We start from the raw sequence: 25,048 nt of genomic DNA on the forward strand, positions 1-25,048 counted from the left end.
TGTTGGGATTGGCGTTGGCTGCAGGTTCCATCTCACTGCTGTCATCCAGTCACTCGCGAACCAGCTGTCGTCGACTGACGTTGGTTGCAGGTTGCATCCCACCCCTGCCACCAGTTACTGCGGCTCGCCGTTGTGTTTAGGCCAGGAATCTTCCAGTCACAAGGATGAGTACGTTCGGGAGCATAAGTCAAAGAAAAACTTTATTTTAGATTATTTACACCGGCTCCAGATATGGAAGTCCACTACACGTAGGAGCACTTTAAATGTCAGGGCTCAATACATGCCTGAGCACACAATGGGACACGTTAGGGCACAACACTGCACCGAAGCTGTCCGCTTTTGAAGCAGTGCATATCCCCAGGGGACTAGACTAGGGAATCTGATGACTCTGTCTCGGCCAATCACAAACATACAATCGTTCTCCAAATGTCTCTCATGACGTCACATCGTTCCGCCGGTCCCTGCCTCCAATGTTGCACAATCGCCCCCGCCTATGGTGCAACCACGTAGCAATCTGGGAAACTGACGTCGAAGCCATTCCCAAGGAAGATGTTGGCCCCTGGCAATCAGCTTGTAGCGTCCTGGGTAGCTTGGGCTTCACGGTGGTTACCGCGTCTACAGAATCCGGTGGTCGTTGTCACCTTGAAGTGAGCACCTTTGTTGACCCGTCAACAGTAGGGGCCAGGGCTATGTCGAAGTCTAACTGGGCGCTATGAAGGGTGCTGCCTCGTGGGAAGAATCTAAGGAATGCCCCTTGCTATTTTGAGACGTAAGAACACCCTGCGCCATCTAATGGTTCGCGCGCGAAGTCCCTGCCCTTTTGCGTGGTTTCCGTGTTAGCGCAGAGAATTGCTCCCTGGTTGCACAGCGCGTGATTGAGAAGGAGCGGATACAGCATCGGGCTGCTGTGCTCGGGGACCCAGGTTCAATACCACCCAGATCCGAAGCTTTTTGTCTCTTCTTGTTGGACACACCACCGGATTAAGAAGGCGAGAAAACACTATACAAGCCGGAAAGCCGGGAACGTATACTAAGAATGTTCATTGCATTAAAGATTGCCACTTTCGGCCGAAGGGTACACCGCACTGATTGCGATAGCAAGGTTAGGGTTGCGCTTGTATTTTTTTTTTTCAGATCGTGTTCTAATTATGCGCAGGTCCGACTGACGCAGACGTGACGAGCGCGAGTGCGCCGATATTCATGGCGTCTTTAAAGAATTTGGTATGCTGTCTAGGTCCTGTAATGACATCTCGCAGGCACCACTACCCTACCCGTGAGTAGCCGCGTCAGTAAAATTACATCACTTTCAGGTTTGACCGTTGATGTTGCTTCGCACTTTAAATACTTAGCGGTCTGAGAAGACTTAATATAAAATGCGTGCGCTGTGAATGCTACGTTTCATGACAATTGTTTGCGGGCTGGCATTCTCAAGATTGAAGAATAATTTTGTCAAGAACGTAAGACCCAGAATCAGCAATTTTGGTGATTGGAGATTGTGACAATATAACTTGCGTATACGAAACGACTATGCATATAGAATACGTATACGTGAATATATGCGGAGCCACACAGCAACGCTGCCGCCGACGGTGCAAATTCGCCTTGAGCATCCAAATATCTCAATAAAAGCTCCATGTAAGCTTGCGTCGACAGAGGTTGTCAGTGCGTGAATGCGGAATGAATCTTCTTCACGGTCAGAAAGAAGACCCTGACCAGTGAACGTCGGTTTGGAAGAGCGCGCGAGACAAGCAGGGCAAAGAAAAAAAAAAGATGAGGTGAGAAACGAAAGAAAAAAGTTCGGCAGTGACGTAAGACTGCTTACGTGTGGGAATGCGAAGGCATTGTAGTCGCTTTCAGGAAATGTTTCCGCTTAGGTATTCATCCGTATGTCGTTGTGCACGTTGTAAACTTGCACAGCATTCCTTTTTTGTGTTGCCTTGCTTCGTTGTCTGCGGCGTGCTTCCGTGGGCGACCACGTTTCTCAGATGCCGCTGGGGTAGACGCTTCGTAGTGCACCCTAGTAGACACAGCACCGATAAAATCCGAAGAGCAAGGGCGCGAGGCAGCGACGTGGCGTGTGCAATGCCGCACGCACTAGGCACACCTCGTTTTATACACTCATGATTTGGCGTCGAGAATGCATTGCAATAGACAAAGCACCGATGAAATTCGAAGAGCATGTGACACGTGGGAGGTATTGAAGGAGGCAGTGACGTGCGTGTGCAATGACGCATGCACTAGGCACAACTTTCAACAACCATAACCATGGAGCCACTGTGGCGTCGGGGAAGCCTGCTCGCCTCGCACCCCGCATTCCCCTGGTTCGAGTTCCACCCAAATCGTGATGTAGCAAATTTTCGTTTCAGTTCCGTTAATGGACTTTGTTTACCAAAACGGGTCTGACAAATCCAACGGAAATCCGAGCAATTTTGACGTGTTTTTACTTCTCGCGCCGTCGGCCATTTTTGGTGCCATCTTTCGGTCATGCCGCCGAAGAGAACGCCGTAGTTTCGCGTAATGGGTAATAGAATGCTTTCGCATTGAAAGGTTATGTGGCGAGTTAGCACTAGATGCGAGAGAAATCCGTTAGCTTTGCGTCGCACCTCTTTGACGTACCGGATTAAAGCCGCGTGATCAGAACGGAGTTCAGCACATTGCAAGGTGCTGTTCAGGAGCTCACTCGACACGCGTCATGCCTCTTCGATCAGCGAAGTGCAATTGACGATTGTACGGAGTATAGACCATCAATAGTTACACTGTAAATATATTGTCACGTTGTAGACACGGTTAAGCACGCAGTAGCGAAACTGTGAATGACGAAGCGAACTCTTTATGAGGCGACCTTGTGCCACTAAAAGCAAGTGACGTTCAAAGCACAATAAAAACAGCGAACACAGTTGGCTATCGTCGGAAATGCGATCTGCAGGTCAAGCGTGTCGGCTTTTATACACGACTCGTCGAATGTTCCAGCGCAATTGCTGGTGCCCGCGTGCCCTCACAGGCAACACAAAGTACTACACAACTCGCGTCGTGCATACAGTCAGACTGCACGAGACTTGAAGGCACGAGATTCGGTGACACAAGATGACGCAAGAGCGTTAAAAGACACTTTTTACTTTGTTTTTGAACATCATAACAGCGTTCCTTGATGCGCCATTGAAAATTATCCATCTCGCAGATGTAGACCTCATTGCCTTCGAACGCTCTTCCCGAACATTCTATGTCAAAAGGGTATGGTATTGACTGTGGTAGGGCGCATGTTCTAGACACTGAAAGTAATTTAACCTCGTGGCTTCATCTCCAGTCATTGCTAATCCAGTCCACTGATACCCTGATGAACCGCAATAACGGCAGCCTTCCTTCCATTTATGCCCGCTATTAGCGCTATCTACTCGGGCGTCGTCCTTGGTCGAGGAGTACCCAACAGGCACCCCTCGACCAAGTAGGGCGGGCACCTGAGGCCAGTGGAGCCCTGGACTAGAGGCCCCACGCACCTGCTTCGACAACCCTTTCCTTGTACAATAAACGTTTCTTGTTCAATTTAATTATTCGCAAGTACGTAATTGTTTTCCTCCTTTCGTTTGCTTACTTGTGATAAGGCCCCCGTATGGAAGCTGAAACGTCTTGTTTTCATTTCTTTTTATGTGCTTTATCGGTGTCCGTTTTAACTTTGACTATGAGCAATCCCCACGAGACGAGTTTTCGTCGAACTCTTGATTTCGTAGGTTAATTTTGTTACAAATTTAAATATTACAGGGAAGTGAGGTTTCTCTGCTATTGAGCGATAGTGAAAATAATTACTAAGAAGTATGTGTTGTCACTCGAAATCAGATTTATTGTGCTTTTTGACTCGTAGTCTCATAAGCAGGAAGCATCATGACATCTCTGAAATGTAAAAAGTAAAAAAAAATTATGCAGCGCCAGACGAATGTATGTAACAAATACATGCTGTCGTCAGGCAAAATTCGACTTACCAGAACACTTATTGTCTACTTGTTTCAAATATATGGTGGGAATATTGCAGTATTGTTTGAATACGAATTGACAGTTAAATGGAAGATTTCCCACAGCACCTTTTGTAGCCCACAACGTACAGTTCGTTTTTTCTAGTGAAAAAGAAATCGGGACACAGCCAATGAACAATATTACCTGAACCTTACAAACCAATAGTTTATGCAGGAGATTGGAGCGATTCTTGGTTCCTGAGTTTCACAAAGTCTCAAGAAACGCCGCCATACCTTACATTAAAGTTGTGTAGTTATAACTGCTGAAGCCATGATCTTATCAGGCACGCCGTAGTGAGGAACTTGACATTAGGTTTTAACCACTTGACGTTCCTTGACGTTCACCTAAATCTAAGCATATGAGTGCTGTCACATTTTCCCACCGTCGAAATGCGGTTGCCGCCTTTGGGATCGAACACACGACCTCGAGTTTAGCAGCGCAATGCCATAGCCACTTATCCACCACGGTGGGTAATGCAGCCGTATCTTTTCTTAACCCACAGGTGCTGCTAATGCTTCGAGGACAGGCAACACATGTCGCACGTTATGCAATTTTAGGGAAGTCAGCCGAATTAAAAATAAAATACAGCTGGATCCTGGCGTTTCCCGCGTCAAAAGCACAATTTGATTATGAGGCACGCTGTAGTGGAGGGACACAAAATTTCAGCCGAAGCTCGGTATAGATTACATTTGCCAATACTTCATGTGAAATTAATGAGAAAGAATTCACTTCACATGTGCCCATAAGAAAAGGTACGAATTCATTATACGAGGCTTTCGCGAAATGCGCAAGAAATTTGTTGAGATTAGGGAACCTTATATAAATAAAGGGTTTCCCCTGGATTACTTTTGCTAGTCGCACACATTTTAACATGACTCGATGTAGTTAATAGTAAAACAACTCTGCAATTTAGATGAACTTTTTTAACAGCAGGGCCATGCGTTTGGCTACTGTGGAAGATCCATCCTAGGAGCTCATAACCTTTTCTAGAGTTCAAAGATGCTGACACTCCTAATTTTTACAGCGTACTTTCAGCTAATGTCACACACACAAAAAAACTAACTAGCCGAGTAGTGCAACTGTTCATCTATGAGTTGCGTGGTTGCTTGCGCCCCACCGTCTGGCAAGCATGAAGCCACCGATGTCATGGCGGTTGTTCAACTCTCGCCCAACCGTGAGGCACAGGCAGACTGGCCTACCGTGACTGCTCCAATCAGGTCCTTTCCCCCGTGCCAGGCAATGACTGCGCACCAACATCTAAAGACGCGCGCAGCCCGGAGCACCGATCTTAAGATGAAATGTTAGCTGTCACACTGAGGCTGTTTGATGGCGCTGCTATCTCGTAGGAACGGCTGTGTAGCCACGTGGTATTTATCACAGCTCGCAGGCTTTCTCTCTTCACCGGAAAAGAATTCTCGCATTACTTATCTCATGGTGACTGTCAACGTCAGTGCGATTAGCCTTGCGGCAATGTTGCGAAACACCCTGCTGCTGAACTCACGTTTATTTAAAATGTCTAGTAGTGGCTTTTGAGACTTTCGTTGCTTTGACTATGTGCGACATGCACTGTCTCTGGTATCAACCCAAATTTCTGTGGCATTTGCTTGCCGAAGTCGCCCATGAGCATGACGGCATGACGACTACTGTACGACGACGAGGCAGTGACCACGATCCAATGACGGCGAAGGATACACTCTTAGCCAAAGTTACACCCTTTGGGGTGTATCTCTGCCACACAACAGTGCTCGTCATCTGCTTTGCTTGCGTTTCCTATCTTGAAAACGCCGCACCCGCTCCTTTCCTGTCGGGAATGCTATGTCATGCTGATAACGCGCATGCCGTTCGTTACTAAAGTACCGAGCTCGCCGCGTTAAAGAAAGGAAATGCGGACAAGACAGAAGACGATTATTGTTGCGTGGCGAAAGGGTGTAATTTTGCTTAAGAGTGCAGTTTCCATGGGAGGTCAAAGGCGGTATGACGACGACAGAATGACGACCATGAAATGGCACTTCTAAAATAATGGCGATGGTATAACGACGACAGCGTGGCGACGACGGCATGAGGACAATGGGATGATGACGAGTGTATGACGGTGATGGCGCGATGATGATTGTATGAGGAAAACAGGCTGACAAAGCCAGAATGTCGACGGTGGTATGAAGACAGGTGCGTGAGAGTGACGACGCAATAACTACAATGGCATGACAATGACGGCAAAATCACAACTGAATGACGACAACTGGATTACGAATAAATGACAGTAGGAATGACGTCGATGGAATAGCGCAGGAGGTTTGACGACAATGGGATGGCGTTTCTGAAGTGATAACGATGGTAAAACGACAGCGTCACGCGAACGGCCGGACTACAGTGGTACCACGACGATAGTTAGACGAAGAGAAAATGACAACACTCGGATGACGTCGTCAGAGTGACTACGATGGAAGGACCACAAAAGCATCACGACGACCGCATGACAACGAATATATGAAAACAAATGCGTGACGAAGATACAACGACGAAGATGGCATGGTAATGGTCACGTTCTTTCACAAATAAAATGTTTTAAGTTTCCGCCTTGTGTGTCCCAGCGTTCTTTCTTGCGTCCGTGTCCTTTATGTGCAACTCCGTACCTACTTAAGTTGCGCCGTAATAGTTTTATAGGGCTTGTAGCATGTTCTGCCGTAAAAGAATTATGGGAACTCATCTTGCGATGGCTGTCAACGGTAATACGATTAGCATTCGTGCTATGCAGTCACACATAGTATTTATGAAGTCACGTTTATTTTACCTCGTCAGCGGTCATTCTGAGAATGTCGTTGCTTCGGATATGTGCAACATACACCGGTATCGTCCCACTTGGCTCTAAGTAACTCGCTTCCTATGGTGACCCGTGTGCATGGCGCAATGACGAGTGTATGATGCTGACACATTGATCACGATGGAATCAGGAAGCAAGAATAATTTCCGTGGAACGACAAATGTGATATGACACGAACTCATGATGACAGTGAGGTGACAGTTCCTAAAAAGTGACGGTGATAGGACGATGATGGCGTGATCAACGGCAATGGTATGAGGGCGAACGGATAACGAATGTGAAATGACGACGATCACAAGACCACCAATGCATGTCGACAATGGTATAACAACGGCTTCATGATAGCGACGGTCTACGGACGACTTAATGACGACTGCATAACTGTGCATCACCATCATCGTCATCATCATCAGTCTGGCTACGCCCACTGCAGGGCCTAGCCAGGCCTCTCCCATACTTCTCCAACTACCCCGGTCATGTGCAAATTGTGGCCATGCTGTTCCTGCAAGCTTCTTTATCTCATCCGCCCACCTAACTTTCTGCCGCCCCCTGCTACGCTTCCCTTCTCTTGGAATCCAGTCCGTAACCATTAATGGCCATCGGTTATCTTCCCTCCTCATTAAATGTCCTGCCCATGTCCATTTATTTCTCATGATTTCAACTAAGATGTCATTAACTCGCGTTTGTTCCCTCACCCAATCTGCTCTTTTCTTATCCCTTACCGTTACACCCATCATTCTTCTTTCCATAGCTCGCTGCGTCGTCCTCAACTTAAGTAGAACCCATTTCGTAAGCCTCCAGGTTTCTGCTCCGTAGGTTAGTACTGGTAAGACTGTGCCATAATACCCCTTTAATCACGCCAGCATGATTGCGATAGAATGACGAAGGAGGCATGCCTTAGACGATTTGACAAAGGCGGTATAACGATGAAGGGATCAAGAAAGTCGGATGACGTTACTGAAGTAAATACGATGGTAAAAGGATAGCGTGATGACGCCACGACAACAATAGTATGACGACGACTGCGAGGCGACAAGGGCGTGACGATGACGGTGCAACGACGACGGCATGACAACGAGTGCAGGACGACAACGATGCGACCAACACACCGTAACAATAGGACAATAGCATGACAACGGTGGCCGAATCCCGATTGAAGGCCGACAGATGGATTACGATAGAATAACGAAGAAGAATTTGCGTCGAAGGAACGATGGTGACCGCATGACGAAGATAGCATGGCGAGGACGTCACGACGATACTGTGATGACGAAGCTGGAATGACTACGATAGAGCAAAGGCTATAGCATCACAACAATGAGTACAGGACAACGACTGTATGACGACGACAGAAGGAAGACGATGTAATGGTAAAAAGTATGAGGAAATAGGATGACGATGCGCGTGTGAGGACAGTGACGTTATGTGAATTGTATCACAAAGACTGGGTAACGACCATGGGACGAAGACGACCGCATGACGAGAGTTGGATGGCGAAGCTCGAGTGATGACGACGGCATGAGAACATATGCATGATAGATTACGATGACGGAATGATGGCACAGTATGGTGGTGTAGCGCCCACCGACATCGCAGCGTGGAGACACTAGGGTCGACACTCTCGGCCGGCGCCTTGCTACCGGCTGCGAAAGACTACGAAAATAAAGTTGGGCAGCGCGTACTCGATGCGCCAGCAGAGCGCGTGCTCTTCTAGAAGGCGGCTGTGCTTGTCTCTTTGTGCGGGTGCTCCACTTCTAACCTTTCGTTCGCAACAGCGGTGACCCGGGCGTGATACGAACACGCAACCTTCTGATCATGAATGAATGAAGACGGCTTGATTACGATAGAATGACGAAAATGTATTGAAGTCGACGGAAGGAGGAAGGTGGTATGACGACGGCATTCCGTGAATGGTTTGACAACTATTGGGCGACGATGGTGGCGTGAAGAGGACGGCATGACGAGAGTCGGGTCACGAAGTAAGAATAATAACGATGGAACGATCATTACGGCATAACTGTAATGGTATGACAAGAAATGCAAGACGACGACTGTATGGTAATGAAAAAATATGACGATGGCATGACAACGATAGAAGTATAACTACATGACGACGAGCGTATGAAGACAATGGCGTGACGAAGACTGTATCACGAAGCCGGCATAACGAATTTGGCGACATACGGCACGAAGATGGTTGATGAAGCAGGAGTGACGGCGATGGAACGACCACGACAGCTTCAAAACCGCGAGCACATTCCCAGTGCCCCAGGATATTGACAACGTGGGTGAATGTGCAGCTGTAGAACGCGTGACGACAACGGCATGACGAGAGTCGGATCACGAAACTGGAGTGAAGACGATGGAATGAGCAAGACGGTATGACGACCAACAGCACTCACCTAGTTGGCCGAGCTGACAGACAGCTTTGTCCACAGTGTCGTCGTAAGAGGCTAGATAGATAGATAGATAGATAGATAGATAGATAGATAGATAGATAGATAGATAGATAGATAGATGGGCTAAAAAGGCCAGAAGTAGGCAAAAGTTGAATCATAATAAATAATATTCAGTGCGTGCCTTACTAGAAACGTTATTTTGATGTATTTTATTGTTCTGCAAAACAGCAGTTCATACTTTGAAACTTTGATCAATTATTAAACATGTCAGCTAATTACTTTTAATTCGATTTTTTGACGTCAGTAAGTGCAAAATTACTCTCGATTTTTCGAATTCGCAGCAAACATTATGATATTCCTCTTAATCGTATAGAATGATGGATATTCTTTTAAGCTTTATGCATGATAACTGCTCATGTTCATTGTTCCGAGTTAAAATAAGTGCTTGAAGATGTTCTTTGTGTAATTTTCGTAGAAGCTTCATAATTCTAGAAAGGATTTACAACACATATATTTTTGTTGAGCTTCGCTTTTGTGTAGGATACCTGTCACGGGCTGAACTTGGGGTAGTGTATATAGTAGAAACAGATGTCCATGCTTAATTAAACGCCAGTACGTTGGAAAAAATTGCGACATCGTTAATTTTAACGAGACTAGGATGTCAAGATATTTCAAGCATTACAACGGGTTTTAAAAGCACGTACTTATTAATTACCGGAAAAAAGTGAACGTAAACATTAGAGCATGTCTTAGAGGTAAAATGCATATTGAGAGGAATGGCAGTGTATTGAAAAGCTATAAAACTCACTGTTTCCTTTAGGAAGCATGCCCATAATTAAAATTAGGCAGGTTGAACTGGAGTACAGTACTTCATATGTACTCCTTACATCTATTGTCTCTGGAAGTCCTCCTGTAAGTTAGCAGAAGCAATTTGTTCAATTCGCTGATTTACTGTATAAGTTCGCTGATGAGTTTGGAATGAAACATTCATGCGAGGAGGTAATTGCCGTATCCTGCTGGCACATAGTAATATATAATTTCTGTCTCACCTTCGCTTAAGTATGGAAGTTTATGACAAAAAGCCACCGCATGCGCTTGTAGTTCTTTTAATAATTGCTATAAAGGTGTATACAGCTTTCGAGAGCAACAGCTGCTACGGGGACTTTCTATTTAGATTTCTTCTTCATTGAGACAAGCTTGACTGTTGTCATTACTCTGATATACAGGCAACAGAGCTACATCGTAAAAAACGGTATTGGATGTGGTGGTGCGGTGTGGCGTGTAGAAAAAAACGCTCGAAACAGCCGGCCTTCGATCTTCGACTGAAACGACTGAACGAAGTCTGACTTGCAGCAACTCACTCTAGTTGGCGAGCACGGGCAGGTGCATGGTCGGCTCGACCACCTTTTCCAGGGGTCTCAGGCAGTAGGCGCGGATTCCTCCCTTAATTTTACTTACACTTCTTTTCCCACTAACGTGGCAGTCAGAAGCTCTCGGATTCTCAGGAGGGCCGTACTGACGAGCACAGGCTGCTACGTGGTCCGCTCGACTACCGGTTCCAATGACTCAGCGCGGTCCTACTGACGAGGACGGCCAGTTTCTCTTTACGAACACCCTTCAGTCGCTAAATAGATAGCTATCGTATTGACAGCGAAAACAATTTTACAGCGAATAGACGTTATTGGCCAGTTTAACGGTTTTTGCGCTCGGCACAAGGGCTGGTCATCTGCTGTTACCTTCAGCCGTAGGGCGCTAAAAATATATCTCACCTTTAAAACAATTAGTCATGATCCACGAATAGCTAGCGCACTGTGCAGCTCAATATTTTACGTAGTATCTGTTGCAGCAAAGAATCGCGGGTTGCGCCGAAAAGATTCCGCTATATTACTATCGCAAGTTGAGTTTCCGGTTTATAGGGTTGTCATTTGTATGCCATGGTGCATTCATCCTGGAACGTACGGAGCGGAAGTAGAAATATGCTTGGTGTATATCTAGTGGCGAGCAACGCGGAATAGCAAAAATACATAGTTGCCAGATCCCACATTTTTGCGGTAACCTTGCTCTGATGTCATCTATAGCAGCGCACCGATCAACTATACTCTGTTTAGCAGCGCTTAAAGAGAGCACGGCATTCAGGCCCTGTAGGTCTACTCAAACTGAATATCTCATGCAAGGCTTTGGTGGCTAGCAATATTGTATAAAACAGACAAAAGTACTGTGTTCTTGTCGCAATAATGGGCCATGACATGCCCGTCCAGCTATCATCAGATTCAAATTTTTTTGTAACTAAAAGTTCTTACTAAAAGGCCGATATTGTTTATAGACTGAATAAAAAAGTGCGCTCTCGGCCCAAGTAATGAACCCGAAATTTCAATTAGATCCAATGGCAGCAACCGCCATTCTGGCTTGGTTTGCGTCACCTGAAGAAGTGAAGGTACACTTTTATTTTGTCTGCTTCGAAAGATTTCAAGCAACGTGTATGACGTGTAGGATTCCTTGTTCCACATGCTCGGGCACCGTAGAGCACAACAATGGCATCACAGTTGCTTTGTGCGTGCAATTGTTTCATGTGAGTGAGAGAAACGTGCACTGCAGCTATCACCGGCTGACCGCTGAGATGCATATGCGAAAACGAAACTGCGCCTCGAGCAGTGTATTTACCTTCAACTATTTATTAGTCGGTTTAGCGACACTGCTTTACTGCTGAACTATGACATAAAAGAAACTAAAATGCAAATTTCCTACATCACGAATAGTCCTCAAGTATTGTGACCTTGCTGCGTGACGCCTATGGATTAACAGCCAGGGCTCAATTCAATCCAGAAAAGTACATGCCATGGCCCCTATAAAGCTAGGATGATTAGACAGCGAAGGCAAGTTGTGCCTCCTATAATCAAGAAGATTGTGCTATGACCACCGATTATGCGGCGAAATGAGAATCGTTTTGCCTGAACAAATGATAAAACAAGATCTGTGATTATTGTTTCATCAAGCTATTATGTCCAGCGTTTCAAAGAAAGTAGAATATATATACCACTCAAATAGTACTTGCACGTGGCCAGTCACGCCACCAGTTCACCTTCGTCTCGTTGAAGCGTGCATTGTTAGCCGAATCATACACCACCTGCCTTACCACAATCGCACATTACCAGTCAGCGCGAATGGATACAGTTCTTCGTACGGCCACCAAGGCTGCGCTCGGCTTACCCCTTCACTTCTCCACACACCGTTTGAGCGTGCAGAACACGATCTGCGAACTCAAAGAGGCCCACCGCAAAAATCAAATGCAACGTCTCGTTTACATACTGCAAAGCTGCTCTACTGTCACACTCCTCGGCTACCGTCTACGCGCAACTTTTCTTACGGCGACCAGCGTTCCACTCCCTGGTATATTCGCGGTGGCATTCGAGCGGCCCTCTATTCTAAAAAAAAATCCACCCTGACCACCACCTAAGCTGGTAACGTACTCGTGCTCGTGCATGGAGGCGTGTAATCGTGGACGGCACCAGTTGTGCACACGCCCTTTACACGAACATCGACCGCTATACCCTGCGCGACAGTTTGAGTCTGGTGGTCATCGACGCCGAAGCTACTCTGCGTGTGCCCGGCAAACTCCTCAAAACGGACACTCATGCCGCTGAGGTGGGGGCCATCAACCTGGTCGTCGCTTACGCTTATATACATGCCTGCTTAGGGTCTTGATCTTAGGTGTGTGCTTGATCTACTTGATATACTTGATGTTAGGTGTGTGCCGCCAGTCAATGAATGTCTCTGACGCCAGCTTGGGTAACTAGGTATGTGGCAATAGTAATGTGCCGCTGTACAATGACGAAAAAAATCCCTTATATTTCTCTGATGTTGAGTGTAATCGCGTACATGACACAAGGGTTGTTCAGGGATAGCAACCCAATGTTTAAGCAGGCTATGCCACAAATGCGCGGGCTATATGCCGCTTTCAATTAACGTATTTCGCTCCGATTTTTTAACCACCTGCGACATTACTGCACTTCAATGAAAATCCTGCCAATTCGGGTCACTGAGCATGTGTGCCTCATTAGGCGGCAAGCGGGGCAGCAATTCTCAGCCTTCGCAAGCACTGCCGTGCCACGCGTAGCGTGTCAGAGACAACGCGCGGATTTTTTGGCAGTGCCACTAGATGGCGCAGCATATCCAGAAGGGAGAGCGAGCGAAGAGCCCGGGGTTGCCACGTGACACGTCTGTCAGCGTTCGCACGCACCGACGCGCATTGCATTTCGGAGGCCACACACAGGCTTCGTGGTAGCGGCGCTAGATGGCGCCCAGTGTTCTTAGGGAAGCACGAACGAGGAGTCCCGCTGCAGTGCACGCCACATACAAAACTCGTTTCGACGGTGGCAATATGATGTGTCACTCTACTATTCGCTCTGCTATAACCGACGAAAGTCATCGTGAGCTGAGTTCCACCGTTAGTTTTAGTTTCCGTTATTTTTTGCTTGCGTTAAGAGCTTTTTATGTTTACATTGCATTTAGAGGATATCAGCGGGGTTTTCACACTATAATAAGTTGATAGGTTATATGAAACTTAAAAATTATAAATAGGTGCGGGCTATCTCGACACAACTCACACAGGTCGCCAGTCATTAGTAACGTGCGTCTTTTTTTTTCGGAAGCGTCAAAATTCCTACGTGTGAGTGTACACTGTAAAACTTGGCTCACACGTCAGTTTACTTAGTAGTAAGCTTATGGGCAAAGTTACTTTACGCAAGAGCTCTTCAATTAAATTCGTAATTTAAGCGGCCACCATTTCATGAATTATTGCTGATCTTCCTAAGAACGACGACGGCATGACAAGGACGGCAAGATCACGATTGAGTGACGATAGCGTGATTTCAATAAAATAACGAAAGGAATGACATCGATAGAATGACGAAGGAGCTATGCTGACAATGGCAAGACGTGTCTAAAATAATGACGGTGGTATAACGACGACAGCATGGCGATGGCCGTATGAGGACAATGGGATGTCGACGAGAATATGACAGCGATGGCGCGACGACGACGGTATGAGGAAAACAGGTTGACAAAGCTAGAATGACGACGACGATGGTATGCCAAAAGATGCGTCAGAGTAACGACGCAATAACTACGATGGCATGACAACGACGGCAGAATCAAGACTGAATGACGACAGCAGGATTACAATAAAATGACGGAAGGAGTGACGTCGATAGAACGGCGCAAGAGGTTTGACGAGAATGGCATGGCGTTTCTGAAGTGATAACGATGGTAAAAGAACAGTGTGCCGCGAACGGCATGGCTACAACTGTTTGACGACGACAGTTTGACGAATACTAAATAACAATACTCGGATGACGCAGTTAGATCGACCACGATGGAAGGGCCACGGCAGCATCGCCAGCGACCATATGTCAACGAATGCCCAAAAACAATTGTGTGACGACCACGCAACGACGAAGATGGCATAGCAATGGTATGAAGACAATAGGATGAAGACGGTATCACGAAGATTATGACGATGGTTACGTGACGGCGATGACATGCATGACGAGAGTCGGATGAAGACGCTGGCGTGACGACGATGAAACCACCCCGACTGCATCGCGATGACGGCATGACGACGATAGCGTGAAGACGATATGAAGCGAGTCGAATCACAAAGCTGGAACAACGATGATGCAATGACCATGATGGCTGCACGAGCACGACCACATTCATAGTGGTTCAAGATATTAGATAACTTGGTCCACTGGGTCGGCATAGAAAGCATTACGACGACAGCATGGTGAGAGTTAGATGATGAAGCTGGAATGAGGACGATGGAACGACTACCGCGGCATCACGACCACGAACAAACCCAAGCAGAGGCTCAAGCTTGTCGACAACTTGCGCCACTGTGTTGGCGTAAGAGGCTGGACAGATGGATAGATATATAAATAGGTATATAGATATATATACAGCATTGACAGATAGATATAGTGATAGATAATTAGATATACTTAAAACGCCTTAAGTAGGCAAAGAATGATAATTGCATTGAAAGCCTCTTGTGGTCCCAACTTCCACCCTGGAGCTTAACCTTAGACAATCAGGCTGAACCTATGCTGGAACCAAACCCGACAATTTTCTGTTTCACACTGATGGAGATGTACGGATTGGATTGAGCCCACTTTATTTGTGCCTGCAGTTGGGCGCTCGCGCGTCCAAACGAGGGCCTACGTCATCTACCAGGTCGCCGTTACTCGGCGCGGGTCTCCGCTCGCCGTTGCCGGCTCGCTGGGTCCCTGCCTTTCGAGCGCCCCGCGGACCTGCTGGATGGCTCAGAGCTGTTCGTCTTGGTCATAGGTCTTTCCGGCTGCCTCGAGCCGCGGTGGGATCGTTCTTGATCTTGCTTTTCCTGGATTTTTAACGCAGTCCCACAATATGTGCGTGTAATCTGCGGTCTCCCTCCGGCAGACTCTGCACTTATCGGTCGGGTATGTCTCGGGGTACATGCGATGCATCAGTCCCGGGCTCGGTAGGTATCCGGTCTGGAGCTGCCTCAGTAGTACCGCCTCCGCTCGACTCAGCCTCGGGTGAGGGGGTGGGAGAGTCCTGCGAGCCAGGCGGTAGGCCAGAGTGATTTCGTTGTAGTCCGTCATGCGGTCCTTGGTTCCGAGCCACGTCGGACGGTCTGTCGCTGGGGCGCGGTCGGTTAGTGCTCGCGCCACCACGTGGACCGTCTCATTGTCGTTCTCATTGCGTTCCGACGCGTCGCCCGCGTGCGCCGGGAACCACTTGAGTCTTACTTTTCTGTCTTGTAGTTTGGCCGCTCGCAGTACGCGCTCGGCCTCCCTGTAGATTTGACCTTTGGCGAAGTTTCGCACCGCCTGTCTCGAGTCACACTCAGCACCATGTGGCAGTCTGCGTCGGCGATGGCCAGGGCGGTGGCTACCTCCTCCGCTAGTTCCGCTCCGGCCCTTCTCACGCTCGCTGCCGTCCTCGTGGCACCGGTTGACGCCTCTATGACGACCGCTGCGAAGGCGTACCGTTGGTATTCGGCCGCGTCCGCGTACCGCGCGTGCTCGTCGTTGGCGTGTTGGTCGATGAGAGCCTTGGCCCTCACCGCTTTTCTTCCCTTGTTGAACTCGGGATTCATGTTCTTCGGTATGGGGTCGATTCTGGTCTGGCGTCGGATCTCTTCGGGGACGGGGAGCTTCATCTCTACGTCGTTCGAGCGTCCTATTCCCAGGTCGTCCAGTATCTTCCTTCCGGCTTTGGTCATGGACAGCCGCTCCAGTTGAGAGGTCCGTTGCGCTTCGGCTATTTCTTCGAGCGTGTTGTGCATCCCGAGTTGTGAAAAGCGGGTCGTGCTTGTGGACTCGAACAGGCCCCGCGCCGTCTTGTACGCTCTTCTGATGATCACGTTGATTTTGTTGCGTTCGTGTTGCATCCATCTGTGGTAGGCTGTAACGTACGCGATGTGGCTGATGATGAAGGATTGGACAAGCCTAATTAGGCTCTCCTCTCTCATGCCAGCCAGATGTACGGAACCGTGCTTCATAAACGGCTGTCTTACGAGGAATATAACAGGAACACAAGGAAGGAAACACAATGTGATATGTGCAGGTAACAGAATGCTGGGGTCTTTAATGGACACTCACTATGCAATACTACAAGGGCAATTATCATAAAAAAAAGGGGGGAAGACGACGAAGTGTCTTCTTGGCAGAACACTTGTTTCTGTGCTCTGTGAATTTTTGGTGAAATCTTCTCTATTCGAGGTGCCTCGCCTCCCCGTCTTGCGGCCATGGACGCGGAGCATGCCAGAAGCCCGCCTGGCCAGAAGTCATCACGGCCGTCAACCGCAAGGAAGCGAGTTGGCTCCCCCAGTGACACCGAAGACACCGAGCTGTACTCTATGTCGGAAGACGACTCATCCGACGACGGCTTCATACCCGTCCGGAGTAAGAGGGCGAGGAGAAAAATCGCCAACACAGCGCCGTCAACTCCTGCGAGCACAACGACTGTGAAGTCAAGGCCTGCGCGCTGGCCACACGTCATCATCTTTATGCCGGAAGAACCGTCAAGCAACCTACGATTGCTGAACAGGCAAGCCCTATCCATTTTTCTGGAATGTGCGGTGCCCGATCAAATTAAAGACATAAGAATCAATCCACGCAAGAATATACTCGCCATAGACGTGTACAACGCGAGTGCGCTTAGAAAACTTCAAGAAATCACAGAGCTAGACGGAATCAAAATGCGCCCCTTTATCCCGATCGACGACACATCCATAGCCGGTGTGATTTACGACATTGACATTGCCATTCCCAATGATGACTTACCTAGCCTCATCAAGCCGGTATACGAAGGCACGATCATTGCGCAAGTGCGCCGTCTTGGGAATACGCGCTGCGTAAAAGTAATATTCAAGGGGGATTGTATCCCATCCCACGTTAAAGTCGGACATTTCCGACATCCGGTTCGGCCATTCATCCAGAAGCCGCTTCAATGCCATCAGTGTTTCAGGCTAGGACACGTCAAAGGCGTGTGTCCCAACTCTCTACTGTGTCCCCGTTGCGCTGAACCTCATGCAGAACAGACCTGCGGTTCCACGGTCCTGAAATGCGTCAACTGTAGCGGCCCTCACGCGGCCTCGTCGAAGGACTGTCCCCGCATCAAGAGGGAGCGCGCGGTTCTCAAGCAAATGGCGATAGACAATTCGACCCACAGGGAGGCAGCCGAAGTAGTCCGGCGTCGGCGCCGACGTAAGCGCCATCGTACGCCTTCGAAGAAGGCGCATGCGCGAAGTGACAGTACCCACTCCACTGCGGTGCCAGTTAGTGACGCCGCGAAAAGGCCCACCACTTCCACGAAGGAAGCAGAAAAGACTCTATCTTTAGAGGAGTGGCCTACGCTACCGAGCCGCTCCCTTGCGAAGGAACCTCAGAAGGTCGGGGCCCCACCTGATCCTTCTCCGGCCATGGATGATTCACCTAAAACAGACCGCCAAGTCATCTCGATGCTACGTTCTCTCATGGAGGCCATTCGAGCAATTTTAGTCGACATCGGGACACCCTGTGCTCAAAACGCACTTAAAGTGCTGGACGCGTTAAGCCAAGTGCCTGCATCCCTCAACTAGAAAGATGGCTACCCATACCCCATCCTTCCGGAAAGAAGTCAAGGCAGCGTCCGTCATCCAGTGGAACGCCAGAGGGCTAAAATCCCGAATTTCAGATTTTCTTCAGCTTGTGTACACCAATCTGTTTCCACTCATCGTCATTTGTGAGCCCAACTTGTCGAAATCAATAAGACTGTCAGGATACGAATTTATCATGTCATCAACAAATGGTGCATGCAGCAAAATCATCATTTTTGTTCGTCGTGAACTCACCTATGTTTTGCAACCAATTGCGCCCCTCGATGACAATCAACATATATGCATCACCGTTAAAAAGAACAAACTCTTGTTTACTCTCATAGGCGTGTATATATCGCCTTCAAGCAATTTTGATACCAAAAGATTTGCGCATATCTTGAGTGTTTGTCCCGCCCCATGGGTCATCATAGGAAATTTTAATGCACACCATCCAGCATGGGGAAGTACAAGGACAAATGCAAGAGGACGAAGATTAGCAAGCATCGCCCACAACTATGGCCTTACTCTCCTAAACGATGGTAGCCCCACTTTTCTTCGAGGCGTGACATACGGCAGCTGCCTCGACCTTGCTTTCGTCTCCAACTCTCTCGCCAGATGTGTGAAGTGGTTTCCAGACATTGAGACACATGGGAGTGACCACATTCCCACCTATCTGAACATCAAAGGCTTGTCGTCTAGATCAGGCTTACGGAGTAGCATTCGGACGATTCAATGGGCCAACTTCAAATCTGAGATGGAAGATGCCTGCCGCGAGGGCCTACCATCTGGGTTAGAGCAAACGATTAAAATTACGATGCAAAACGCCACTCGCATGATGACGATCTCTTCCACGCGAAATGACTTCGACATAGAATTAGAGCGACTTCGAGCGCTTCGTCGCCGGGCGGAACGTCGATATCGGCGTACAAGATCAATCCATGACCTTAGGGCAGCCAGGAGGATGCAAAAGAAGATTCAGCGTCGTATGGATAGATTAGCATCGGAACGTTGGGCAACGTTTTGCCAGAAACTCGACCCCCGCAAGCCACTGTCTCACATTTGGAAAACGGTGCAAGGTCTGCGTTGCCTTCCGGAACGGCGTTTCCCATTCAAGGCGCTAGCGCTTTTCCAAGGGCGGCAAGACATCGATGTCGCAGAAGACTTTTGTGCACGGATCGCAGACCAAGCGACTCGTCCAAACCCTCCAGCCCGAGCTGACGTCCCCCATTCCCGTGATTGCCGCATGGACCTTCCTTTTACAATGGAGGAGCTCGAAGCGGCTCTAGCTCTCTGCAGGCGCTCATCATCTCCGGGTCCGGATGGTATATCATACCGGGCCTTGTGCTATCTCGGAGAGTCCGCACGGATAGAGTTGTTGAGCCTTTACAACTCCTCATGGCAGGAGGGAAATGTTCCTGACGAATGGAAAGTAAGCCGCCTGGTGCCACTCTTAAAGCAGGGCAAATCGCCATTTACCTCTTACCGCCCAATAGCGCTGGCCAGCTGTGTAGGAAAGATAATGGAACGGATGATCCTTGGCCGCCTGGAATGGTACCTTGAATACTACAAGATTTATCCGATTTCCATGGCCGGTTTCCGACGTGACCGCTCTTCCATCGACAATGTAGTTGATCTCGTTTCATATGTCCTGCACGAAAGGTCCCGTAAGCGTATATCTGCAGCTTTATTCTTAGATGTGGAAGGGGCATACGATAACGTATTACATGAGGCCATTCTCGACGCCCTTGCGACGGTTGGCCTAGGTGGTCGAGTTTTTTTGTGGATTGCAAGTTACCTATCTGCAAGATCATTCTTTGTGTTAACTGACGATGGCCCAACTACGCGACGCTATACCAGCAGGGGCGTTCCTCAAGGCGGTGCTCTCAGCCCGACGCTATTCAACCTCGCTCTTGTTGGACTTGCTGAATACTTGCCAACTACCATCAAAATTTCAATATACGCTGACGACATCTGTGTCTGGACTTCGGCAGTCACACGTCCTCAGATACGTGCGCGACTTCAAAGAGCGGCCACTTTGACAGCGAACTACTTGTGTAAACAGGGTCTCAGCCTATCACCAGAAAAATGCGCACTAGTAGCATTTACTCGCAAACCGATGACGCCTTATATCATCTCAATCAATGGGCGGACCATTTCCTATGTCCGAACCCACAGATTCCTTGGCGTAATTATTGACCGAGACCTCTGTTGGAGCCCGCACGTGGCCTACATGAAACGGCGCCTGACAGCAACTTCCCAGGTGTTTAAATACTTGACAGGAAAGACGTGGGGGATGTCAGTAGACGCAATGCTTAAACTCTACAGAGCTCTCTTTCTCGGTTTTCTAAGATATAGTCTACCTGTACTGACCAACACCTGCAAGACAAATATTCGTGTTCTGCAGGCAGCACAAGCTCAAGCACTCAGAGTCTGCCTTGGTTTGCCCAGATGCACGTCAACAGAGGCAACTCTTGCGATTGCTCGGGACCACCCAATGCGAACTCACATTACGGTGGAAGCCCTGAGAACGCACATCAGACATTTTGCACGTGCCACCTATCACCACCTTGCAGCACTACATTCAGACAGGCACCAATCATCATTCTCTAAAACTATCATCAAATACAACGACAAACTTCCATCGGGCTTCACCGCTGCATCTAAACCATCGATACCCCCTTGGTGTCTTATCAGCCCCACAGTCCATCTCAGTGTACCAGGAATCGGGAAAAAGTGTGAACTGTCGTCACCTGTGCTGAAACAACTGTCTCTGCTTCTTCTGCGCGAGAGGTACGCGGACAGTGAACACATTTATACTGATGGTTCCACAAACATGCAGTGTTCGTCCGGTGCTGTGGTTGTCCCAGCAAAAGCTATTACCATCAGCTTTAGGACTGACCACCCAACATCATCGACATCTGCTGAACTAGCTGCTCTTCGCGCTGCACTTCGTTTCGTCAATCGGGAGCCAGCTCGACAATGGTCAACCTTCAGCGACTCAAGGGCAGCCCTACAATCTGTACTATCAGCTCTGCGTCGCGGGCCATTCGAACAGCTCGTATTCGATATTAGATGCCTACTCCATACATCACAGGAGAAAGGACACCACGTGACGTTTCAGTGGCTGCCAAGTCACTGCGGCGTCACTGGAAACGAAGATGCCGATAATGCCGCTCGGGCAGCTCTGAAGACGCACAAGAAGAGGCCATACCGCTTTCACGATCCGACGCAGCTAGCAGACTTCGAGAGCTTGCACAGGAGATCACGCTATCTCTATGGTGCACACCAAACAGCCAGACCAACCAGAGCAACCGTCAATACCATCTGCCCTCGTTGATGCATCTCTATATGCCAACTGGACTCCGCCGAAGAGAGGCGACCCTGCTTTATCGCTTATGGCTAGGGGTGGCCTTCACGAAATCTTACTCCTTCCGCATTGGAATGGCCGACAACGCTCTCTGTAATGCCTGTCTTTGCGAGGAGACGCTGGAACATATTCTGTGCGACTGTCCTGAATATAATGTTCAGCGACAGTCCCTGGCATCTGTTCTAGCGCACCTTGACAGTAGACCATTGTCCCTCGACACGATTTTCGCATGCCGCCGACAGAAGACATCGCAGGTGAAGGCGACGAAGGGACTACTTCGGTTTTTGAAAGAGACTGGATTGGACAAGCGGCTGTGAGAGTGATGTCACGTACCATGCCAGATTGATGGACTCCAACGGACGATGTGTGTGTGCTGTGCTATGTGCTCTCTCTCCCTCTCCCCCTTCCCCGTCTTTAATCTCCCCCATCCCTCTCCCATGTGTAGGGTAGCAAACCGGTTAAGCTAAACTGGTTAACCTCCCTACCTTTCCTTCTCCACTTTTTCCTTCCTTCCTTCATAAAAAGGGGATTGCAGAACATGCTTTACAAGTTCATTAATGATATTCTATGGGAGCCTACAAAGTAACGTACGAAATGTATCCGCAAAAGACACCGAAAGAAGCTCCGTGAGCCCATTACATTAGAAATCACAATCTTCACCGGTATGCGTTCTTACAGCGCGTCTAGAAAGATAGCGTGCGACGCATTGTACAAGAGTACAGGCGTGCATGCCGCCATACCAGCCATGCATTCCATCACAGAGACACCACTGCTTCGTGCTGGGTTCCCCCCTTAGGACTTAGCAGGCATCCGGTTCACCTCCTCAAAGCGTTGACAAATCGCATGCACTAGCGTGTACCCGGTGCAGGGACGCATATTATGTTTTTGTGAACGGTGGGTGTGCGGCGTTGAGTTTCGAACCAACCACCTCTGGCAGTCATGGCGGGTGCCCTATGCACTGGTTCACGACTGTGGTGAAGGAATGCGCTAAAATAATACCTATTTCAGTGTAATACTATCACTGTTCTTGAAGTAATTATTGCTTCTTTTGCGGAACAAAATTATTCGTCACTTCGGCTTCTACGACGTGCACTAGTAGCATAGTCGCCTTTAGCTAGCAAGTTGCTGATGAACGCATCGTGCAGCTTAGCTAAATTATCAGAGAAAAAGTTAGGAGATAACAAGTCACAGTGAGCCATACAAATATACAGAGTCGCACAGGCGGTTTATATTGGGCCACTGGACCGTGCTTTCTGCGCTTGAGCGCGCTACTGCAGATCTGGCCGTTTTTCATCCTTATAAGACACTGACACGCCGTGGTGTGGACTTTCTGACGATAATAATAAATATCCAGGAGGTTGCACCTGCGCCAAGTGCGCCTGCATTTAAAATCGGCTGAAAGAAGGGTCCGCGTTCGAGTACAGATGATGGAACGGAAGCGTCGTGGCTAAGATTAACAAATGTTTTCGAGCGTTGAATACCACAATCGTTGTGCCCTAGTATATAGAGCTTGTGGCATGTTCTGCCGTAAAAGAACTATGGTAACTCATCTCAAGATGACTGGACAGTAATACAAGTAGACTTCGATTTTTGCAGCCAAATAGCATATTTCTAAAGTCATGATTCTTTCGCTTCGCCAGCGGTCATTCCGAGGCTGCCGTTGCTTCGGATATATGTGACGTACACTGGCATTGTCCCACTTTTCCTTATGGAACTCGCTTCCTAAGGTGGCCCATGAGCATAGTGGTATGACGTGTCTATGACGCTGAAACATTAGCATCGATGAAATGATGACGAAAAAAATCTAGAAAATAGAAACCAAATGTAAGAACCGATGTGGACGCAGCAGCAGCTTTTGCAAGATTCCTTTATTGCACAAAAAAACAAGGGTTTATGTAGGCCCGATGTATCGCTGATCGGCACACGTGCGACGGGTTTAACACGGAAGACATGCGCACAAGATAGCCAACTCAATCACGTCGCTCTGTTATCACACCAAACAATTTTATAGGTGACATCGTACTTAATTTGTAAATACACTTAGGATACGCTAGAACGTGAAAATTAATTAATTAATTATGGGGTTTTACGTGCCAAAACCACTTTCTGATTATGAGGCACGCCGTAGTGGAGGACTCCGGAAATTTAGACCACCTGGGGATCTTTAACGTGCACCTAAATCTAAGTACACGGGTGTTTCCGCATTTCGAGAACGTGAAAAAAAAAAAGGTACACAAGGATTACAATGCAAAATGATGCAGCACAATGATACAACGTCTGCATTGAAACAGGCGGAGCAAAGGTGTGCTATTTCGATCTCGGATGCCACCATACGCAACACGCGCACATCGTATGGCAAGTGGAAGCGCGTACTATTGTCATCATCATGCACGCGTTGCCAATTTTTTTTTGAGCGACACAAACACACCATAACCAAATACGCATGCCCGTATCACACATCGCTTCTATATTTATAACAGCATTATTTCTGCTGCCGGAGGAATCTTCCTCCGGCTCGTGTCAAAATGTTTCCCCAGCATCGCTGCGCGGTTCACCGATACACGTATACAGCAATATGCTGCACTTGTTGCGTTGTCATGGGAATTTCTCTGCTTAATGGTGACTGGGGTACACGTATTGTTGGAATGAGTAAATGCGGTTAATTACTCATTCTCGAGCATCTTTTTTTAAGGCACACCATTTTCGCTTTACTCGGCGCAGTTGTCATTTGTAGGATGCGCGAAAAAGCACCCAATGTGTCAAATTTTGAAATCATGCCGATGCTGAACGCAAATTGGCGGCTTGCATTCCTGCCGTTGCAGCCGCCTTATGGTGCGGGCGAAGTGCAAACATACTCGTGTTCCTAGATATAGGTGCACAATAAAGAACATCGGGCAGTGAAAATTAATGAGGCGGCTGCCGGTAAGGCATCTCTCATAGCGGTAATTTCGGTTTAGAACTGCATTAATCAGCCAATAAAGCAATCAATTGTTTAAAACGATTAAACCAACGTATTTTAACGCATTACAATTGAGCAAGATATAAAAGAAACCTATGCTTACCAAATTGGTGAACGTGAAGGAAGTGTTTGTTATCAGACTGTGTCACCCAATGAAGAAAAAACCATTTCCTGGAAGAAAGAAAGAATAACGATAGAAGTCCAGAAGACATCCGTTGGCACGCATGACTTGATGTAAACCAATTTTGTTTCTTACAAACAATATTTCGTGCCCTCGAGCGCTGCATCGCGGCGCTTCAAAATGAAATAAAGCGAGTTCAAGAATAACTCGCTTGGGCTGCAATTAAGAACATGCGGGCACGAAAGATATGTGACACTT

The 25,048-nt window shown here is 48.0% G+C and overlaps 1 long non-coding RNA gene across 1 annotated transcript; it reads right to left on the reverse strand.

The window, feature by feature from the left end:
* Nucleotides 1-3,694: 3,694 nt before the first annotated feature.
* On the reverse strand, nucleotides 3,695-24,842 carry LOC129383504 (uncharacterized). The gene is made up of 3 exons (XR_008611399.2): nucleotides 24,773-24,842; nucleotides 10,034-10,135; nucleotides 3,695-4,106 (listed from the first exon to the last, which is right to left on the reverse strand). It is a non-coding gene; the product is annotated as an uncharacterized lncRNA (long non-coding RNA).
* Nucleotides 24,843-25,048: the final 206 nt, after the last annotated feature.

This window comes from Dermacentor andersoni, chromosome 8, assembly GCF_023375885.2.
Source record: "Dermacentor andersoni chromosome 8, qqDerAnde1_hic_scaffold, whole genome shotgun sequence".
Lineage (NCBI taxonomy): Eukaryota > Metazoa > Arthropoda > Arachnida > Ixodida > Ixodidae > Dermacentor > Dermacentor andersoni.